Source organism: Lactuca virosa, chromosome 5, assembly GCF_052849685.1.
Source record: "Lactuca virosa cultivar CGN04683 chromosome 5, Lactuca_virosa_CGN04683_v6, whole genome shotgun sequence".
NCBI lineage: Eukaryota > Viridiplantae > Streptophyta > Magnoliopsida > Asterales > Asteraceae > Lactuca > Lactuca virosa.
This window is the reverse complement of record NC_136430.1, coordinates 156,472,185-156,495,610: the sequence shown is the minus strand read 5'-3', so window position 1 is coordinate 156,495,610 and position 23,426 is coordinate 156,472,185. Positions and strand designations below refer to the sequence as shown.

Here is a 23,426-nt window from a genome sequence, read left to right as displayed (position 1 = left end):
TGTCTTTTATTGAAACATTTCACTCAATTGGAAATTAATTTTAATGTTTTCATGTTAAAAAAAAAACTTTTGTGACATCGAGAACATAGACATAATGATGCAAGAGACCTTATTGACAAATCTACATGTTTATAGGAATTGCAACTTATTTAAATCTGACACATTATTGATTTTAGGGATATGCTCATTATGGACATTTTTCCAATATCAAATCGAGGAAGATCCCATAACAAATGAGTCATTCTCGAGGGAGAACAAAGAGAAGTTAGAATTATAAAGTGAGTGAGGAGGTGGGAGAGGATTTCCATCTAACCTAAGAGAGAGAAAGTTTAAAGGATTCGATTCAATCCTTAATTATTAACCCAATTTTAAATTAAGGTTATGATCCATAAATACGATTTGTAACATGAAGATTGATGTCGTAGTCATATCACGAATCTATTTTAGGTAGGTAAAGCATTTTTACCAATTTCAATCACAATGAAACTCCTAGATCTTTTGAGAGTGATTGAACAATCAATGGCATGTTAATCTCAGATCATGCTCTTTAGTTTGTGACTGGGATTCCGAGGATCACAAACACGATGTGAATAACCATGCAAACCCGCGTGACACCCTCGATGTTTTTTATGATCTCACATTAACGTTCCAGTTAACCACACATGATCCATCAACAATCATAAATTTCGAGAATATACCATCATTTTTAGCTTTTTAGTTCCTCATTAGTGTGTCGGTTAACCACACATGCTCCACTAACAACTCACAAATAAATGATGTGCGTTTTCATGGATTATCATACAATTTCATATTTTTCCTAAAGTAATTAAAGTGGGATTTTGTGAAATGTTATAAAAGGTTCTAGTACTTTATACATTATACTTTTAATGTGATTAGTGTCCTATCAAATCCGTTCGGCTAACAACCCTCCACCACATAAAGAAGCGGTGGGTGAAAAGGACATCCCATTCAACGGTCATTTTATAGATTGTTTCCTTTACCTCTCTTATAGTATGGCTTCGTGAATGGGGTGTACTAGAGATTCGACTCACTTTTAGTTATACATATAGTAATATATTATTATATATATGTATAGGATGTGTTTTAAAAGCCTTTTAAATTACAAGCTTCAAATCATATTAATTCAATTAACTTTTAATAATTAATATTTGAACTAAATAAGATTTATGAATTATCTTTTAATTAAACTTTTAGTTAATTATATATATATATATATATATATATATATATACACTAATTATGAAGCCCCTTATGCTTAGTAATTGACCTCAGGTACTATTCATCCGGTTACTTTTATATCACTGGGGTTAGTTTACACCGACTAAAAATTCTTTCATCTACCAATTTCTTTCTCATGCTTTCCCACTGCTTCCCCTGTTGTGCTCCAACAATTAGTCACATCTCTTGCTTCTTTACTAGAAAGGATAGTTGAGATGGTAATCCTTAAAATTTCTCCATATGCTCCCAATTTCATCAACACTTGGAAAGCCACCGACATCGACAACAGTGGATGCACTCCCTTCTCACCGATCCTCATCTCCTTTGTTGTTTCAAAATGGATTGGAACTGATTCGTTTTATGCTATGGTAAGGATTCCATGCCATGGATGCCTTCGATTAAATCAGGTGAACATGTCTACGCTCCGAACTTCCATTGCCATATCTTGTTGTTTCTCACAATTGGAAATCGTTCTAGGTTTTGAAGTGATGATGGTCGTCTGAGGGTTTTGACCGATTACAAAATGGAATATTACCCGTGTCTCTCAACCTTAATTTTCGAGTTTGCTGATTTAGGTCTTTATCGGACATCACCAGAGTTTTCCCTGAGTGTAAAGATCAAATCGACTGGAAACGCGAATACGAATAATACAAACCCCTAACAGAACCAGCCAAATGGTAGTTAACGTAATCTCTATTTTAATCTGTTCTCTTTTCACTTCTCGATGTCGATTGCCAGTGATGATAAACTCTTTTCATGGAAACGCAAATACAGAAAATACAAACCCCTAACAGAACCAGCCAAATGGTAGTTAACATAATCTTTGTTTTAATCTGTTCTATTTTCACTTCTTGATGTCGATTCTCAGTGATGATAAAATCTTTTCATTGATTTTTAAGTGTCAGAAACGTACGAAACTTGTTGTTCTTCAGGCTTACCATAATCTCTGTAACGGTTAGTGCTTAATAATTACCAAGTTTTTGAATTTGATTTACTTCCGTTTTTTCTCTAATAATTGTAACATAATCTGCAGCTTGAGCTTAGGAGCATAACGTATGTGCTAAATGTTCATATCGCGTCGACATTATCGTTGGAGGGTTTGAGTTTTTTTGCGTTTCCAGATTTCTCTTGATTCAGGTAATGATGAAAAAGAGTTTTTGTTTTAAGAGTTACGAAAATCATTTGGAAAAATCCAAAAAGTTGCAATCAAAATTAAATCAATTCTCTGCATTTAGAAGAGCTTCAAACGGTTTGTTCTAACTTCCAATATTCTGCATACAATATTGCTTCTTTTGGTTAAAATGAATGAAAGAATTACCATAAACCATGGATGATTTATCTAAAATCTTCAATATAGAATCTTTCATTCAATTTCGAATCTTCAAACCCAAAAAGATGGAATCGGTTGCAATTATTTGCATAATGGAGAGCTTGGTATAGCTCTATTAAGTGTTACTTGAACTGCAAAAGGTTCGATTTTTTTTTGTTTCTCTCATGAAGATTATTTAGATATTTAAGTTGCTCTGTTGGGTTATAAATTTCGAATTAGTATGCAAATTGATATTCGTTTATGTTGGTTGATCTTGGTTTTTGAAGATTGGAATTCGCTCCTTTGTTGCAACATTACTTGTAAATTCAACTTTTCTTTCTGTATTTTTTGCATGGCCAATGGGACAATCTTAGTTTTTGAATGTTTGAATTATCCCTTTTTTGTTTAAGATATGTATTCCTTATCATCAGTAACTGTCTCACCTCGCTAAAGCGTAAACACGAGGTGCAATAGTACATAGGGTTTCATAGCAAAAGATAAAGACAACACCAACCATAGTATTAAAAAGCATTACAGGTTACAATGAGTTTGAACAACTTTAAAAAAATTACAATACATTTGAAAAATAACACATGCATAATGCTTCAACAAGTGATGTGTCTCTATGTGCCACTTACTAGATGATCCCTAAAAAAGCATGTAAACTGAACAGTCAACTACCGAAATAGTTGGAGAGTTCATAGGTTTATAGCATAACATAGTTCAAATCCTGAAAATCAGAATATTGGTAAAAGTTTCCATAAATGAAAGTTCGTTTCTAAAATGAGTATACGAGTTTTCATAAACAGTAGTTCATTACTAAAATGAGTAAACAAGTGGATAAACTATAGTTCATTGCAAAAATGAGTAAACAAGTTTGCATAAATAGTAGTTCATTGCTAAAATGAGAAAACAAGTGTACAAATTGTAGTCCGTTTCTAAAATGAGTAAACAAGTTTCCATAAATAGTAGTTTGTTGCTAAAATGAGTAAACAAGTTTGCATAAACAGTAGTTTGTTGCTAAAATGCGCAAACAAGTGTACAAATTGTAGTTTGTTGCTAAAATGAGTAAACAAGTTTTCATAAACAGTAGTTTGTTACTAAAATGAGAAAACAAGTGTACAAACTGTAGTTCGTTGCTAAAATAAGTAAACAAGTTTGCATAAACAGTATTTCATTGCTAAAATGAGCAAACAAGTGTACAAACTGTATTTCGTTGCTAAAATGAGTAAACAAGTTTGCATAAACAGTAGTTTGTTGCTAAAATGAGCAAACAAGTGTAAAAACTATAGTTCGTTGCTAAAATGAGTAAACAAGTTTGCATAAACAACAGTTCGTTGCTAAAATGAGCAAACAAGTGTACAATCTATAGTTCGTTGCTAAAATGAGCAAACAAGTGTACAAACTGTAGTTCGTTGATAAAATGAGCAAATAAGTTTGCATAACAAAGTTCGTTGCTATCATGAGAAATAAAGTTCGTTACCATCATGAGAAACAAATTTCGATGCTAACATGAGAAACAAAGTACGTATATGCATAATGAACAAACCATGAGTTCACAACCCAATCCTAATGACCGAGTGCCCTCTTGAATACTATGTCTCTCGCTAATATCGGGAGAAATGTGGTAAAATGCGCTTCGCAAGTGTGCGAGTGAGGAGTTGTCTACCTCATAATAGCGTTATCCATAATGACCATCAGATCAAAAGAGTTAATGAGTTGTGTGAAACATTCCAGGGACTTAACCGCGATAAGGCCTCATGAAACAAGATAGCATACACATAGATCGCAAAATATAGCAACCAAGTTTGATACAAGTCAAATTAAATACAACGAACAATAAATTGTTTTTGGACATGCTTTTCCACCTCAAAACGTAAAACCGAAAATAGCGGCTATGAATACTCACAACTTGTTTCGTGATGATGCTAACGATGCCTTGAACTTAGTTCTGCTCGTACCACTACTCATGTCCTACAATAATGGTATACAGTAATGAGTCTCTAATCGAAAACTAATACTAGTATACTTATCTTATACAATAGAATTGCGCCAATAATTTTTCAAAAATTTGGTTTTGAATAAGTTACAATATTTTTCTGGAAAATTCAGAATTCCATGAATCAATTTGTTAAATAGCAATTTAAGTGGAAAATTTCCATTTTTGAATTGTTACAACTTAACATTTTAGAAGGTGTTCAAAAGATTAGATATTCAAAATCCCAATCAAATCTATACTATAAATCTCCAAACTTTATATTTATGTGTGTAGTGTAATTAAGAACATTCAAGAACTTTTTCATGAATTTTTGATATGCCAAAGTATTTTTCACCAAATTTAATTTCTTGAATAACCACAAAATCATGGGAAATAGTAAATGATCATGAAAAAATCTTAGAATTTTTGTATAACTGATTCACAGTATCCCTAAACCGAGAAAATTATTAAATGCCACTTTTGATCAATGAAACCTAGTTTTTTTAATTTAATTATGTTTTACACCAAGAAATTGTAATTAAATAGAAAATAGTAATAAAAAATTACAAACATTTTTATTTGTGTTCCAATTTCAGTCAAAGACTTCCAGAAAATGTGTCATGAATTTTGGATATGTATAGCTATTTTCCTCCTATTTAACCACTTGAATCTTGACAAACTCATGGAAAAAGAGTAAACAGTTAATAAAACTATCAATATTTTTATAAAACTGTTATAAAATGTATGTAAGATATGAAAAATATCAAAAGTGATTTCCAATTAGTGGAGTCTGATTTTTGGATTTATGGATGTTTAATCTTAGGAAATTGGAGATAAATAGCGAACAGTTGAACTAAATCCTAAAACTTTTTGGGTAATTTATTTACAGCATTTTGAAGCTAGGAAAAATGATCAATAAATTTCGTAAACTGTAAAAACCATTTTTATGATTTTAGATGTGTTTAATGCCAAGAAATTTGAAATAAATAGTAAAAGTTAAAGACAAATTACTAAAGAATTTTATTGGAGATCCTATTGTAATATAAAAGGTGTAGGTAGTTTTGTCATGAATTATGAATAAGTAAAACTATTTTTCCCCGATTTAGTCCACTAAATACACAAAAATCATGGGAAAATATAAATAAGTTATGAACAATTATCAAATATTTATCTGAGTGTTATACCAGATATAAAAGATGAGAAAATTCTTAGATTTTCACTTAGTATCTCAGAACTTGGTTTTATGATTTATTTAAGTTAAACACAAAGAAAATTAGAAATCATAGCAAACAATGACAAAAATAGGTGAAACTTCATCGGAGATGTTTATTTGCTTTAGGGATCATCCATGTATTTATTTAAAGTTTATAGACCTCAGAAAGTATTTTATTTGAATTATTGCTCTATTTTCTTGAAAAAATTACAAGAATTCGAGAAAAATGCATTATTTTCAAAACATTTCCAGATCATCTTATTTTGTTGTTTGGATTCTGGAAAAAATTGGATTTGAACACAAAAGGAAGTTTAGCTAATTGTTTGGGAATAAATCCTTTATGAACCTTCTTAACAATGTACTTTGATCATCAAGCCTTTAAGCTTGATGTTCATCACATGCATCATGATTTGAAGACCATCCGTGGATTTGTTTGTTCAAAATGATGTTTTTAAGAAGAAAATTTCGGATGGATGTGGTTCTTGATCTTTAAAACTTGTAAAAACTCAAGTTTATGGATTTGATTTATGTTTTAGTCATTGGATTTCACCTTCTAGCAACATGCATGTTGTTTTTTATGGGTGTATAAAGGCGGATACATCCTTAACACTTAAGGCTACATGCAACCTAAATATCTAAGTCATAACACTATTGATGTAACATTATATTAAACAACAAAAGCCCACTAACCCTAGGTAATTTCGAAAATTGTAGATGAAAAACCATACCTTTTTTATTGTTGTAGTAAACAATCAAGAATACTTTTTCAATAACTTGGAAGCTAGCACCATAAGCGTCGTGCTTCTGATGGTTCACACCCAACACTAGCAATAAGAAACTTTTGAGAGAGGAGAGGAGATATGGATTTTCGGCTATCTCTAGAGTAGAAGGACTGATGGCTCAAAATTTTAGCTCAAGGGTTCCTTTTATAGTGCAACTTGCAAACCCTAGATAACCCTATATGAGTAAAATAATATTTATTCAAATTGGTAATTATCCAACTTCCTATTTATCTGTAAGGAATATTTCAGATATCCTGGAATACCCTTGAATTCCTCCACCTCCTTCCAAGGAAGGTTCTGGACTCTTTCTTGTTCAACTATTGAACAGTTACACTTCAACCCTTGCACTTTTAATTAATACAATTAATCCCAAAATTAATCTAATTAATTTTTGATTATTTATTAATTAAATATTACTATTTCTATTTAATATATTATTTCAATAACATATTAATAAATTCATTTATTGCTATTTATTAATCATATAATAAATCTATAAATCAGTCTCTCTCTCTAAAAATCATCCTATTCAATTACTAGGTTTGAGGGCAACCCAAAAGAACTTTGCTAATAATTAAAGATTATACTAATTCATCTATTGGCTTAGACACCTAATCCAACAGTCTCCCACTTGGATAAGTCTATAACTACAATTACCAGTATAACTTTTAAATTAAACAGCAAAGAGCGCTTCCATAACATCTGCATAAGATAAGTGATTAAAAATTCCTCTATTCTTCCATATATTGTACGGACATGAGACATGGATTAGAATCAATCTCATTGTCCAAGTTTTGTTTCTCAGTTTCCCGCTTTATGATGACGACATAAGACTTCAAATTGAACACATCAATTGAGTCCTGGTTGGGCCCAACACTATAAGTCAAACACCAAATCACTAAGGGGCCCAAAGATATCGATTTCCCGTTAAGGCAAAAGGGATGAATAAAATTTGACTTATATGCTTGTATCCTTTACTCACCAAATCATACATGACACTGCGTTTTATAACATCATGTTACTGATGCGTTTACACAACACCAATGCACAACCGACTTTTAAATTACAACTCATATATCTCCATTTCAAGAATATAAGATATTATCGTCTCAAAATTACTCGTAATATAATCCGTGAAGTAATTCTCTGAGTGTGGGTTTATCCAATACTAAATCTCCATTTTCTAGGTACTCGTGAATGTTGTAGCAATACAATTGCTATGTCTAACTCCCTTAGACAATCTACAATCCAATTCATGACAATCTTAATTCACTACTTACTTCCCAAAGTATGAGCGAATGTGGAATTTTAATAATTAAATTATTCAGTAAACAAAACATGCAAAACAAAACACAAGGATAATTAATTGACGAACGCAGTAAACAAACTGATAAATAATCTCTCTTATTTAATCACCAAAGTCAGTTACATTTATTTTGTTACAAGTTTCAAATGAATCGTCTAACTACTAAAACTAATGTCATCTCTCAATCCAATGCTCCTAGCATGTTGTCTATGCTTAAACCTACTCAGAGCCTTTGTGAGAGGATCTGCAGGATTATTTTATGACGAGATTCTTTTAACTATGAGATAACCTTCTTCAGCTCTATGTCTGATATAAGTAATGGTATTTTTATGTTGATATGTCTTGATTTGCCATGATCTCTCGGTTCTTTGGTCAAATCAACCACACCTTCATTATTGCATAAAACTTCTATTTGTTCCTGAAGGGCCGGAACAAATCCAAGATCTCCGATGAAGTTATTCAACCATGCTGCTTCCTTAGATGCTTCACTTGCTGCTATGTACTATGATTCACATGTAGAATCAGCCACTATGTCTTGCTTGGAACTTTTCCAAGTAACTGCTCATCCATTTAAAGTAAATACCCAACCATATTGATAATGAATGTTTTCTCTATCTGTGTGAATAATGGCGTCACTATACCAAGTCACTCTCAACGTATCACTGGCACCAAGGACTTTAACCATGTCCTTTGTCCTTAGCAGATACTTGAGAATGTTCTTAACTTCTATCCAGTGAGCTCTTCCCGGATTTCCCTGATAGCGACTGGCCATGCTTTACGCAAAGGAAACATCAAGGCGAGTACATTTCATAGCGTACATGATCGATCCTACAGCCGAAGCATAAGGTACTCATGTCATATCAGCTATCTCTTCATCCGTACTTGGGCTTTGAGTCTTACTCAATTTGGTGTTGCTCTGAATAAGTAGCTCTCCTTTCTTGGAATTTTCCATACTAAATCGTTTTAGTACCTTGTACAAGTATGAATAAGTCCAATTAGTCTGTTCTTTCTATCTCTTAAAATTCTTATCCCGAGAATATAGGCAGCCTCTCCTAGATCCTTCATAGAGAAACACTTTTCAAGTGAAGCTTTCACTTCTTGCAAAGTTGGAATGTCGTTTCCCATGAGTAGTATGTCATCAACATACAATACTAGAGAAGTTACTATACTCTCACTAGCTTTGACATACACACATGACTCATCTTCACTTCTAGAAAAATCAAACCCTTTGACTTTTTCATGAAAGCAAAGATTCTAGCTGCAAGATGCTTGTTTTAATCCATAAATGGATTTTTCAAGCTTACACAATCTATTGGGAAACTTCGCATCAACAAAACCCTCTGGATTACTCATGTGAACATCTTCAGCCAACTTCACATTAAGGAAGGCAGTTTTGACATCAACCTGGCAAATTTCTTAATCAGTAAAGGCAGCTATGGCGAGCATTATCGTGATAGATTTTATCTTAGCCACTGGTGAGAATGTCTCATCATAGTCAACCCCTTGGGTTTGAGTAAACCCCTTCGCAACCAATCGTGCCTTGAAAGTGTACACATTTCCATCCATGTATGTCCTCTTCTTGAAGACCCATTTGCAACCAACCGTCTTTCGACCAGGTTGTTGATGAACCAAATACCAAACTTGGTTGTCATACATAGACTTGATCTCGCGGTCCATTGCCTCTTTCCATTTGGCTACCTCAGGGCCTGCCATTGCTTCCTTGTAGTTAGTTGGCTCATCCAAATTTATCAGTGTTCGATCACTGATAAACATATCACCATCTGAAGTTATATGAAAACCATAGAACTCAGGTGGCATGCTAACTCTACAGGAACGACGAAGAGGTAATGAGTTGTCAACTGGCTCAACTGGAATTTCTTCCTCTGGTTGAGTGCTACTGTTTTATAAGGTTCCTTCATTGCTTGAATCTTGAATCTCTTCAAGGTCAATTATGTTCCCACTGTCCTCTTTGTATATGAGCTCTTTCTTTCTCTCTCTCTCTCTCTCTCTCTCTCTCTCTCTCTCTCTCTCTCGAAAGACTCCTCTTCTTGCTAAAAAGACCACGTTTTCACTAGGTGTGTAGAAAAAGTATCGAGAAGACTTTTGTGGGTAGCCAATGAAAATACATATCTCACTTCAGGCTTCAAGCTTGTCATGAGTCTCTCGTCTAACGAAAGCTTCACAACCCTAGACTTTGATATGTGCTAACGAGGGAACATTCCCTGTCCACATCTCGTGAGGTGTTTTGGCAACCTTTTTAGTAGGGACAAGATTGAGGATATGGGCGACTGTCTCTAAGGCACACCCCCCGAAGGAAACGGGAGGAGTGGCTTGACTCATCATGGAACCGACCATGTCCAAAAAGGTTCGATTGTGCCTCTCAGCCACACTATTAAGCTGTGGCATCCTATAAGGAGTCAGTTGTGAAACTATTCCACATTCCTTGAGGTAGTCATGGAACTCGATACTGAGATACTCTCCTCCTCTATCAGATCGAAGCATCTTTATCTTCCTGCCTAATTAATTCTCGACTTCATGTTTAAACTCTTTGAACTTTTCAAAGATTGATGATTTATGTTTGGTTAATTAAATATACCCATATCTACTATAATCATCTATAAGAGTTATATAAAACCGATTAGCATCTCTTATGGTGGATCTGAAGGGTTCACACACATCTGTATGTATAAGGTCCAACAATCCTTCACCTCTTTCACAAGACCCGGTGAAAGGAAATTTTGTCATTTTGCCCAAAAGACAAGATTCACATTCATCATCTGTCCTTAGGTCAAATGATTCGACCACTCCATCCTTTTGGATTTGGGAAATGTGTTTCTTGTTAATGTGCCCAAGATGACAATGCCACAAGCATGCTTTGTCTAAACCATTAGACGAATCAATGTGAAGTACACTGTTTCCTAAGCTATCAACATAAGTCAAAGTTTCATACACACCATTACAAGGAAAAGCTTCAAATATAAAAACACCATTTTTAGAAACCAGAATTGAACCATTCAAATCATAAAACGAGTAGCGAAAACCTTTTCTAAATAATGCTTGAAATGAAATAATGTTTCGTGTCATTTCTGACGAGTAGCAACAATCAATTAAACTAATCCTAACATCACTACTAAGCACAAGTTGATAAGTCCTAATCTTTGTAAGAGGAGAAGATCGCCTATTTCCCATGATTAGATTCATCTTCCCATGCTCCATCTCGTCACTTTCTCTTAGCCCTTGCAAATCAGAACAAATGAGAAAACTATATCCTATATCAAGGACCCGAGAATAAGTAGATGGTGAGTTATTAGTTTGAATAGTGTATATACCTGCCGACGATGGCTTCACCTTGCCATCCTTGATGTGTTGCAAGTATATGGGGCAGCTCCTCTTCTGATGTCCCTTGTCAATTCAATAGTAACAACTGGCCTCTTTGGGGTCACTGACAGCTGGAATGTATGAGTTAGACTTTGCCTTTGGCCCATTGCTTGACGACCCAGCTTGGGCCTTGTTCTTCGAGTTTGCTTTAGGATGAGCCTTGTTCTTCTTATGTCCCTTGTCAATTCAATAGTAGGAGGGGTCGAGTTCTTTCCCTTTAATCCCGACTCAAAAGTCTGTATCAAGTTGTGGAGTTGGGCCAACGTGGCTTTTGTGTTGTTCAAATGATAAGCATATATAAACTGATCATAACAACTTGGCAAGGAGTTTAAGACCATGTCAATGGCCAACTCTGCATCAAAATGCATATTAAGCTTAACCAGGCACTCCACACATCTTTTCATTCTCTACACGTTGTTGCAGATAGACTCTCCCTCTTTCATCTTGCAAGCCATGAGGGACTTGACCAATTCAAATTTCTCTTAACGAGCTCTCTTGTGGTACTTTTCCACAAGGTCATTGTTCATCTCAAAAGGCAAGTAGTCCTCATAGAATCTCTGCAAGTCATGAGTTATTGTGCCAACCATGATACAAGCAACTTTTTTTGCATCATCGTAGTGTTTTCTGTAGGAGGCTAGTTGTTCAGGAGTAGCAGTGTTTTCATTGACTTCAACGAGTTTTTCTTCAAGGACATATTCTTTGCCTCGAATCAAAGTGACATCCTTATGTTGCCTATCCAATCATTATAGTTTGAGCCATTAAAGGTTACTTTGGACACGATGGAGAGAAGGGAGAAACCCAAGTGGTGGGTAGACGACGATGGAGAAGAAGCATTAACAAGAGTAGACATCTATAGAGAAAAAGAACAGTGTTAGTTAGATGACAATTATCCTTAATATTTTAACCTATAATAAATGATTAAGGCTAGGATCCAAGATAACAATTCACAACTAAGAAGAGCGATGCCATAATCTTATTTTGAATTTATGAAGGTAGGTAAAAGCAATTCACCAATTTCGAACTATGAAATTCCTATATCTTTTGAGATTCATTGATTCTATCAATGACATGTTTAATCTCTGATTATGATCTACTATTTGTGACTGGGATACCGAGGATCACAAACTAGATGTGAATAACCATACAAATATTCTTGGCACATCGCTATGTCATTTATCATCTCATTTTAATGTGCTGGTTAACCACACACGCTCCATTAATCAATAATAATTTTCGAGATGCCCATTATTACTCTTTATAGTTACTATTACTGTGTCAGTTAACCATACACACTCCATTAACTACTATAAAGTATAATGTGCAAGTTTATGGATTAGCATACTTTTCATATTTTCATAAAGTAATTAAGAGTGGGATTTTTTTTTATAAAAGGTGTTTTAGTAAACTTATATATTTTTGTGTATGTATGAGGTATAATTAGACTACCAAGTTGATAACCGGCTATACAGACATAACACAATTTTTGTCGGAACGTATATGTTATTTTTATTAGTTCTATTATCTTAACAACATAACATATGAAGCTATTGAGGTTTAAAACGATTTTGTTTACTTAACATGTAAGCGTTTAAACAATTATTTCTAAAACTGGTAAAGTATTTACACAAAACAATGATTTTTTTTGTGTATTTTGTATGATAAATATTACTTAGTACACGTACTACCATGCACAGACGAGGGACAGACATGAAACACCGAGGGCAAGATCATTTTGGCAATTAAGCTGTTCTGAAATGCAACAACCCATGCGGCCCTTCAAACCTGATTCCCCGTACCGTAAGTAGTAGCGTAATAAATACTATTTTTGTGTGATTTATATTGCATAAAAACGGTGGTGTTGTTTGTTTAAACAAAGTATTTAGAAAATAGATATATACTAGATATACAAGTACTACATGTATTCCCGTCCGAAAATATGTAAAAGTAGGGCCGTAACACTCACCTTAATGTGTGGTTGTCGAGTAATTGTTGCGAGAAGAAGCGAGATGTATTGCCGTGAATACGAATCGTAGAGATTTATTTAGTTTCCTAGAAATATTAACATAAATTAATATTTGAATGGTTGTTTGGAAATTTAACTAAAGTATTGGGCCTATTCACGAATTTAAATATATTAAATAGACTAAGGTTGTTAGTAATTTCCAAATAAGGTACTAAAATTGTTTATTTAAATTCTAGGTTTGAGTTTAGGATTTATTTTGCAAATAAATCTCTACAGAGGGGTTAAAATAAATAAAATAGACAAAGGTTTGAAACTTGGGACTTGTTTTTGTAAGAGATTTCCGAGGGTAGGTTTTGAACATTTTAAATGAAGTTTAGGGACCTATGACTAGTTTTGTAAACAAATTCTATGTGAGGGGGCTGAGAATTATTTTGGAATTGAAGTTTGGGACCTAGGGTCCTATTTGTAGAAACCTTTGAAGTGGAGGGGAGGATTGTGTAAATTTTGAAATGGACGTATAAGGGGTGGGGGTTGATTTCGTAACATCAGCAAACTTTGAGGGCATTATTTAAGTAAAATGTAACAAACAGTAAAATCAATTAAACTCAATTGCACAGGAGGTAATTTACCTCGTGTGTTCGTCTGCATGAAGTGAACGATAAAAAAAATGATTCAGGACCTCGTCGAGGCTCGATCATACACAAAAAAATAAATAAATAAATAAATAAATGTTGGGGATGAGTACTTACAGCGGCAGTATCAACAGCGTAAGAGGTGGTGGTTTATGATGGGGTTGCGGTGGTTAAGGGTGGTGATCAAGAAATCCATAGGAATAGAGAGAGATATGGAGGGAGAGAACTTGAGAGAAGTGGCTGTGAATTGGTGAGTTTAATGGCTTCTAAGAGCTCTTATTTATACTAGAAGAGGGACACACACCCTTTTGTGGCATACCTCCAACCAATCATTGTACCATTTTGGGTAGACTTCCGCACAAAGGAGAAGAGAGGGGGAGGAAAGAAGAACGTAGGGAAGAAGTAGAAAGGGAAGAAAATCTGGACTTTTTAGCTTCTTGGGTCACATGTGGGCCCCACATGGGTTATTCCCCCATTAATTGCCCAAAACACACAAAACTGGGTGCATCGGGATCCGTGCATCGAGATAAATTTTCGAGATTACCGTTAGATAGAGTTTAATTCAAGGATTCCGGAAAATCAAACAAATTAATTTTTGGAGTTACGGATCTCCGGGAAATTGTGTTTGAAGTTTTGCGTCTAAACGGTTCTCGGTGTCCGTTTTCGCAATTTTTGTAAATATTGTTGTTAAAAATATTTCGAGTGTGAAATTAAATAATAGACTATAGCCTGAGTCCAAAAACGTTATCGGAAATCCCGTCAGCAAAGCGTAAGTGCCTCAACGGATCGATTCAGTTTACGCGATTAAAGAAAAATAATGTTTTACCGCTTGTTTTCTTAAAACTGTCGTATCTTTTGCATACAAACTCTGTTTTGGACGTTCTTTATCTTTTCGGAAACAGGTAAACACGTACTATGAGGCTAGAATAATTGCTTCGCTTAAAATGACTTTTTACGAATTTTCAGTTTTTCAGACGTATCCTAAGGTTACAGTTTGTGTGGTTTGATTCGTTGTACATTTGAAAGTGCAATATCATCTAGTATCGTATTATAGTTAGAATGAAATTACTTGTCCTTCTTAAGATACACTAAAACTCAGTAATTCGGATATAACATGAGATTCATGGATAGATTGGCGATTATAATAATAGCCCTAAATTCCGGGTTGTCACATTACCTCCCCGTTAAAGGAAATTTCGTCCCGAAATTGAGTTGGTACTAGTAGTACAAGGGTTTTGATAAATAGTAATGTAGTTTCGTGGTGTGATCCATGCCTGGTCCTTCTACATCGCGTTGTGCATACAAGTCGTATATAATCAAGATTGAATAGACAGTCGAATAAGTGATTCTACTCTAAGCCCACAACCAAACAAGGAACAGGATGTAAAGCGGAATCACAAATCCTAAGTCTGTAGAATGTTAATTATATATAAACCTAACGTATACACTTAGCAATCATAGATTGCCAGCAAGGGTCCTTAGTTTCTACATGAATGATGTGATTAATTCGGGTGAGAAAGCAACTAGGGAGTACTTTTGCCATATCGATAAATAGTAATGTACTTTTGTAGTGCATGATCCCTGGCTAGTCCTTCTACATTCCCTTGGTGTGTACGAGTCGTATATAATCAAGATCGAATAGACAGTCGAATAAGTGATTCTACTCTAAGCCCACAACCAAACAAGGAACAGGAAGTAAAGCGGAATCACGAATCCTAAGTCTGTAGAATCTTAATTATATACAACCCTAACGTATACATTTAGCAAGCATAGATTACCAGCAAGGGTCCTTAGTTTCTATGTGAATGGCATGATGAACTAGGGTGATAAGGCAACTAGCAAGTACTTTTTGTTATAGCTACTACGTAGGTTTCATTAAGTTTGCGAAATTTTATATTCTGTCGCGTGTTGAAACCTATGGTCGATAAAGATTTAATTGGCACTAGTATTAATAAATACCTAGGCCTAAACATTGTTGTTATGACACGTACTAATAACCACAGGTGGTTCCGGAAGAGCCTCTCCTGCTGTGATCATAAGTACCCTTCCATTGCCACCTTGGTTCTTTAGTTGTGGGCAATCCTTCCTAAAATGCCCTGACTGATTGCACTCGTAACAGTTACGGCTTCCATCTGCCGTAGTGGTTGGGGTTCTTCTACAGTACCTCGAGATGTGACCTCTCATGTTACACTTGTTGCAGATCACCTCCCTGCAATTTCCGACATGGTGGAAATTGCACTTTATACAATGAGTTAAAGTCCTAGTGTAGAACTTAGCTGGGGTGGGAGTATTGGTAACTGCGGGTAGACAGCCAACGGTTCTGGTTGATTCTTGTGATGCTTGGAGTCTTCCTTTGTTTCCCCATGCAACTTCCTTTTGGTGCCTCCAGTGTGCTTCTTCTCTGTTGGCGGGGTCATGGTACCCTGTCGGACACACTGTTCAGTCAACTAATAGGCTAATTGCTCAGCACTATCGAAAGTAGAGGGTTTGGATGCCGTCACCAGACCTTGAACAGGTGAAGCTAGTCCCCAGATGTACCTTTCGATCTTCCTGTCTTCCGGGGTCACCATTCCCGGGCAAAGGTTTGCAAGATCATTGAATCAGGAGGTGTAGGCAGCTACTTCTGATCCTTTCATGACAAGGTTCCAAAGCTCCTGCTCTAGAGCATGTATCTCCTGTCGGGGACAATACTCCTTGGTTATTAGCTGCGTCAGGGATTCCCAGCCAATGGCATAAGCTTCAACGATTCCTATGGACTTCGCATGGTTATTCCACCATGTTAAGGCGGAGTCCATCAACGTGCAGGTAGCGTACTTAATCCTGCAGTCATCGGGGCAAGCACTGATACGGAAGACAGCCTTAGTCTTTTCTATCCAACGGGATAGCCCAAAAGCTCCTTCAGTGTCGTAGAAGGGTCAAGGTTTGCAGCTCATGAAATCCTTATAGGAGCAGTGTCTGGTGTTGCTCTGGTGAGTTGCGGGGGTGCCACTTCCACTATTCCCAATGTTTCCATTTCGGGCTGCCTCGTATGCTGCCAAAGCCATAGCAATTCCTTGTGCGAGCATCTTCTGCATCATGGTGGAATCCATCTGGAAGGTTTGGTTCACATTCGTTACTTCTGGGTCTCCTCCCTGGTTTGGAGTTTCCACTGAAGTTTGAGTTACTGGTGGGGTTCTCCTCGGGTTGCCTCGGGGAGTTGGCGGTGGACGAACTCCTGGTTCCTTTCGTGGGGCCATCGCCTTAATGTGTTTAAAACGGACATGTTAAGTTGTGTTAATACTATAAAGTCCTAACAAGTATGTATGGGATGCATTTTATGATATAGTTTGCTCGTGAAATCCTACAGATTATAAGAAAAAGAGGATTGATTTAGAAATCCTCTGGATTTCCAAATGATAGAATGGGGGCCTTAATTTCTAATAAATTGTAAGTGTTTTAAAATGTATATATGGATTCTAAGGTACTAGGTTGCTGTAGCGAATCTGGAGAACATCCTTCAATCCCTAAAACTTTCAATCGTTGTAGTCTATCAAACTCCTTGCTCAGGGTTGGTTGTGCACCGGTCTGACCATAAATAACATAGGTGCGCATTCCAGATTTATTTATGATATGACTTATGTACGGTACTAACCCTAATTGAGGCGTTTGACCTAAAGGGTTGAGTTGGTAGTTCTAGTTGAAGGGATGTTAAAATTTTATTAAGTGTTCTCATCGTGGGTCAAAGTATATATAAACTCTTATATATTATGGTTGGTGGGGTTTGTAGTATTATTAAAATTTGTTTTGTTCCTCCCGACTACCGAGCACAGATGACGGCCAGACATCGTAAGTAGTCGAGAAGTAGTGTCATTATTAATAATACTTTTATTAGATGCTAGTTGCTATAGTTGTATTCCTTTTTCGAGGATACGAGTTCTCTATAGCCAGTTAAGCTCTGATACCATTCTATCACACCCCCGGCCAAGGCGGAACACGCCGGGAGCGGGACTAAGTTCATGGATCACAGATAAATCGAATATATAGCACAAGTACAACGATAAACAAAAAAGCATTTATATTTCATCATAAGGTTTGAATACAAGGTTCTTACAAGTGATATTAGATAGTAGTTGCCTTAAACAAGTAGGGAGATACCAAAACTAGATAGCTAAGTCATCTGAAATCCACGACAAATCTTCCGTCTGAAAGCCTGTCTAAAGATCCCCTGAGAATACATGTAAGTTTGAAAGTCAACACAAAGGTTGGTGAGTGTCACAAGTTTTCTGCTTAACCGCAGTATAATACTTTTAATATAATCTAAATAGTATTGCCTTTGTAAGAAAACTGTGTGTAGAAAAATGTTTGATAGAGATAGAAATATAAACCATGGTTGCTAGGTAATAAAAGTCTAGTCCAGTTTATAGTAACGAATTTGTACAGATATACATATAAACTATGGTTTCTAGGTAATAAACATCTAGTCAAGTTTATAGTAACGGAATGGTACTGATAACAGATGAACAAACATACGGATAAGGTTATCTGTCAAGATTGTATTTTAACAACCACAGATACGGATAAATAGACACACGGATATACGGATAAAGTTATCTGCCAAGGTTGTACTCAACAACCGCAGATATGGATAAACAGATAGTTGACAAGTATATTTGATAAGCGTACACATTGAAGAGTACGATACTTGTTTAAACAGTTGATAAAACTTTGAGTACAGGCACATAAACGAGCCTAAGATACGAGCTCTATAATTCGTATAAATATATAAACTTATATATTTTTGTGTATGTATGAGGTATAATTAGACTACCAAGTTGATAACCGGCTATACAGACATAACACAATTTTTGTCGGAACGTATATATTATTTTTATTAGTTGTATTATCTTAACAACATAACATATGAAGCTATTGAGATTTAAAATGATTTTGTTTACTTAACATGTAAGCGTTTAAACAATTATTTCTAAAACTGGTAAAGTATTTACACAAAACAATGATATTTTTTTTGTATTTTGTATGATAAATATTACTTAGTACACGTACTACCATGCACAGACGAGGGCCAGACATGAAACACCAAGGGCAAGATCATTTTGGCAAATAAGCTGTTTTGAAATCCAACAACCCATGCGGCCCTTCAAACCAGATTCCCCGTACCGTAAGTAGTAGCGTAATAAATACTATCTTTGTGTGATTTATATTGCATAAAAACGGTGGTGTTGTTTGTTTAAACAAAGTATTTAGAAAATATATATATACTAGATATACAAGTACTACATGTATTCCCGTCCGAAAATATGTAAAAGTAGGGCCGTAACACTCACCTTAATGTGTGGTTGTCGAGTAATTGTTGCGAGAAAAAGCGAGATGTATTGCCGTGAATACGAATCGTCGAGATTTATTTAGTTTCCTAGAAATATTAACATAAATTAATATGTGAATGGTTGTTTGGAAATTTAACCAAAGTATTGGGCCCATTCACGAATTTAAATATATTAAATAGACTAAGGTTGTTAGTAATTTCCAAATAAGGTACTAAAATTGTTTATTTAAATTCTAGGTTTGAGTTTAGGATTTATTTTGCAAATAAATCTCTACAGAGGGGTTAAAATAAATAAAATAAACAAAGGTTTGAGACTTGGGACTTGTTTTTGTAAGAGATTTCCAAGGCGGGTAGGTTTTGAACATTTTAAATGAAGTTTAGGACCTATGACTAGTTTTGTAAATAAATTCTATGGAGGGGGCTGAGAATTATTTTGGAATTGAAGTTTGGGACCTAGGGTCCTATTTGTAGAAACCTTTGAACTGGAGGGGAGGATTGTGTAAATTTTGAAATGGACGTATAAGGGGTGGGGGTTGATTTCGTAACATCAGCAAACTTTGAGGGCATTATTTAAGTAAAATGTAACAAACAGTAAAATCAATTAAACTCAATTGCACAGGAGGTAATTTACCTCGTGTGTTCGTCTGCATGAAGTGAACGATTAAAAAAAATGATTCAGGACCTCGTCAAGGCTCGATCATACACAAAAAAATAAATAAATAAATAACGAAATGTTGGGGATGAGTACTTACAGCGGCAGTATCAACAGCGTAAGAGGTGGTGGTTTATGATGGGGTTGCGGTGGTTAAGGGTGGTGATCAAGAAATCCATAGGAATAGAGAGTGATATGGAGGGAGACAACTTGAGAGAAGTGGCTGTGAATTGGTGAGTTTAATGGCTTCTAAGAGCTCTTATTTATACTAGAAGAGGGACACACACACCCTTTTGTGGCCATACCTCCAACCAAGCATTGTATCATTTTGGGTAGAATTCCACACAATGGAGAAGAGAGGGGGAGGAAAGAAGAACGTGGGGAAGAAGTAGAAGGGAAGAAAATATGGACTTTTTAGCTTCTTGGGTCACATGTGGGCCCCACATGGGTTATTCCCCCATTAATTGCCCAAAACACACAAAATTGGGTGCATCGGGATCCGTGCATCGAGATAAATTTTTGAGATTACCGTTAGATAGAGTTTAATTCAAGGATTCCAGAACATCAAACAAATTAAATTTTGGAGTTACGGATCTCCAGGAAATTGTGTTTGGAGTTTTGCGTCTAAACGGCTCGCGGTGTCCGTTTTCGCAATTTTTGTGAATATTGTTGTTAAAAATATTTCGAGTGTGAAATTAAATAATAGACTATAACCTAAGTCCAAAAACGTTATCAGAAATCCCGTCAGCAAAGCGTAAGTGCCTCAACGGATCGATTCGGTTTTACGCGATTAAAGAAAAACAATGTTTTACCGCTCGTTTTCTTAAAACTGTCGTATCTTTTGCATACAAACTCTGTTTTGGACGTTCTTTATATTTTCGGAAACAGGTAAACATGTACTATGAGGCTAGGATAATTGCTTCGCTTTAAATGACTTTTTACGAATTTTTAGTTTTTCAGACGTATCCTAAGGTTACAGTGTGTGTGGTTTGATTCGTTGTACATTTGAAAGTGCAATATCATCTAGTATCGTATTATAGTTAGAATGAAATTACTTGTCCTTCTTAGAATACACTAAAACTCAGTAATTCGGGTATAACATGAGATTTACGGATAGATTGGCGGTTATAATAATAGCCCTAAATTCCGGGTTGTCACAACTGCTCCCAACTCGAGGTCGTGAGTTGTATAATTCACTTCGTGTGCTTTCAGCTGTCTCGAGGCATAGGAAATAACCTTTTCTCGTTTCATGAGCACACAACCTAGGCCCTGATTGGATGCATCACAGTAGACAACGAAGTCCTCCGTCCCTTCTGGCAGGGATAAGATAGGTGTGCTGCATAAGGCCTGCGTCACTGTTTGGAACGCAGTGTCTTGCTTTTCTCCCCAACTAAAGGTTACACCTTTCTAAGTCAGGGTAGTTAAGGGCTTAGCAATCCTGGAGAAGTTCTGGATAAATCTGCGATAATAGCCAGTGAGACCCAAGAATTGATGGATTTCTGTGGGTGTCTTGGTGCTGACCAATTCTCAATCACTTTGATTTTGGAAGGGTCCACATGTATGCCTTCCTTGCTAACTACTTGACCGAGGAAAGTTACTTTTCTGATCCAAAATTCGCACTTTGAGAATTTTGCATATAATTCTCCGCCCTCAAAGTTTCTAGCACTAGCCTCAAATGCTGCATGTTATCCGCCTCGCTCCGAGAATAGAGAAGTATGTCATCAATGTATATTATCACAAAATTGTCTAGGAAAGGGCGGCACACTCGATTCATCAGATCCATGAATACCGCGGGTGTGTTGGTTAGACCAAAGGGCATCACTACAAACTCATAGTGACCATATCGAGTCCGAAATGATGTCTTAGGAACATCACCTTCATGGACTCGTAACTGATGGTACCCTGACCTTAGGTCTATCTTGGAGAAATAGCTGGCTCCTTGAAGTTGATCGAAGAGGTCGTCGATTTTGGGTAAGGGGTAACGGTTTTTGATGGTAAGCTTGTTCAGTTCACGATAATCTATGCACATCTGAAAGGATCCATCCTTCTTTTTCACGAATAGAATTGGGGCTCCCCAAGGTGAGGAACTTGGTATGATGAATCCCTTGTTGCGCAGTTCATTGAGCTGGCTGGATAACTCTTGCATTTCTGCCGGCGCTAGACGGTAAGGGGATTTGGCTACGGGGGTAGCTCCGGGGATTAAGTCGATTCGGAACTCGACTTGGCGTTCGGGAGGAATTCCAGGAAGATCTTCGGGGAAGACATCAGAAAAGTTGCAGACTTCGGGGATGCTCTCGAGGTCTTTAACTTCCTGCCTCTCATTGACGACATGGGCTAGGAATGCATGGCACTCCTTTCGCATATATTCCTGGGCTTTGATGCATGAAATGATACAAAGGTTTGAGCTGAGTTTATCACCATAGACTATGAGGGCTTCGCCCGAGGGCAGATTGAGACGAATAGCTTTTTCATAACAAAGGATATCAGCACGATTGGGGCTCAACCAATCCATGCCAATGATGGCATCGAAGCTTTTTATGGAAACTGGCATGAGGTCGATTGAAAAAGAATGGTCGTTTAGGGTGAGTGTATAGCCTATGAATACGTCGTTAGTGCTCTGTTTCTTTCCGTTAGCCATCTCAACGGTAAACGTTTCGGTTAAAGGTTGGGTTTTTTTTAAGAAGATGCTTAAATACATGACTAACAAAACTTCTCTCCGCACCAGAATCAAAAAGAATGCATGCATAAGAGTTGTCGAGTAGGAACGTACCCGTAGAAACGGTGGGATCAACATCTGCCTCCTCCTGGCCCATCGCTAGCACCCTCCCTGTATTGCCAGCTGCTGTTGCCTTGGGACAATTCCTCTTGAAGTGCCCGATCTCCCCACAGCCATAACATGCTTGACCAGCGCCCGCTCCAGGAGCCTGATTGGTCGATTGGGCTGGTGTCTTGCAAAATCGAGCTATGTGCCCCTTTATGCCACATTTGTCGCATTGTATCTCTCTACAAGCTCCCAAATGATGGAAGTTGCATTTGTTGCACAAGGGCAGGTTTCCAGCATAACAGATGGGAGTTGTTGGAGTAGTGGGAACAACAGCAGGAGTGGTAGTGGCATGAACTGCCACTACCTGTTGTTTCTTGGAGGGCTCTTGTGAAGACTGGCCCTTACGCTTGTTCTAGAACTTTTTCTTCCCACCACTCTCCTTTGGTGGTTCGGGAATGGCTGTCACTGTATCAAGATCAACCCCGTGGTCTATAAGAGTTTGCGCTAAACACTTGGCGCTGTCGAAAGTGGAAGGTTTAGTAGCCAAGACATTTCCTTGAGTTGGGGGTGTCAATCCCCAAATGTACCTCTCTATTTTCTTGCTTTCTGGGGTGACCATCCCCGGACAGAGAAGAGCCAGATCGCAGAATCTAGTTGTATAGGTGGCAATGTCGGAACCCTTCTTGTTTAGGTTCCAAAGCTCGTGTTCCAACTTCTACATTTCGCCTCTTGGGTAGTACTCAGCAAGCATAAGTTCCTTTAGACTCTCCCAACCCATGGCATTTGCTACTGGCAGAGTTAAGGATTTGACCCGGCTATTCCACCAAGTCAATGCTCTATCGGTGAAGGTGCAAGCGGCAAATTTCACCTTGCTTGCCTCAGAACAT

The 23,426-nt window shown here is 36.6% G+C and overlaps 2 long non-coding RNA genes across 2 annotated transcripts; one reads left to right on the top strand and one right to left on the bottom strand.

Annotated features, from left to right (window-relative positions):
• Nucleotides 1–1,412: 1,412 nt before the first annotated feature.
• On the top strand, nucleotides 1,413–2,659 carry LOC145117641 (uncharacterized). The gene is made up of 3 exons (XR_013712730.1): nucleotides 1,413–2,046; nucleotides 2,139–2,193; nucleotides 2,273–2,659. It is a non-coding gene; the product is annotated as an uncharacterized LOC145117641 (long non-coding RNA).
• Nucleotides 2,660–10,878: 8,219 nt separating this feature from the next.
• Nucleotides 10,879–14,054, bottom strand: LOC145116973 (uncharacterized). Its single transcript, XR_013712413.1, has 4 exons — nucleotides 13,918–14,054; nucleotides 13,169–13,254; nucleotides 11,157–12,055; nucleotides 10,879–11,063 (listed from the first exon to the last, which is right to left on the bottom strand). It is a non-coding gene; the product is annotated as an uncharacterized LOC145116973 (long non-coding RNA).
• Between the last annotated feature and the right edge of the window lie 9,372 nt (nucleotides 14,055–23,426).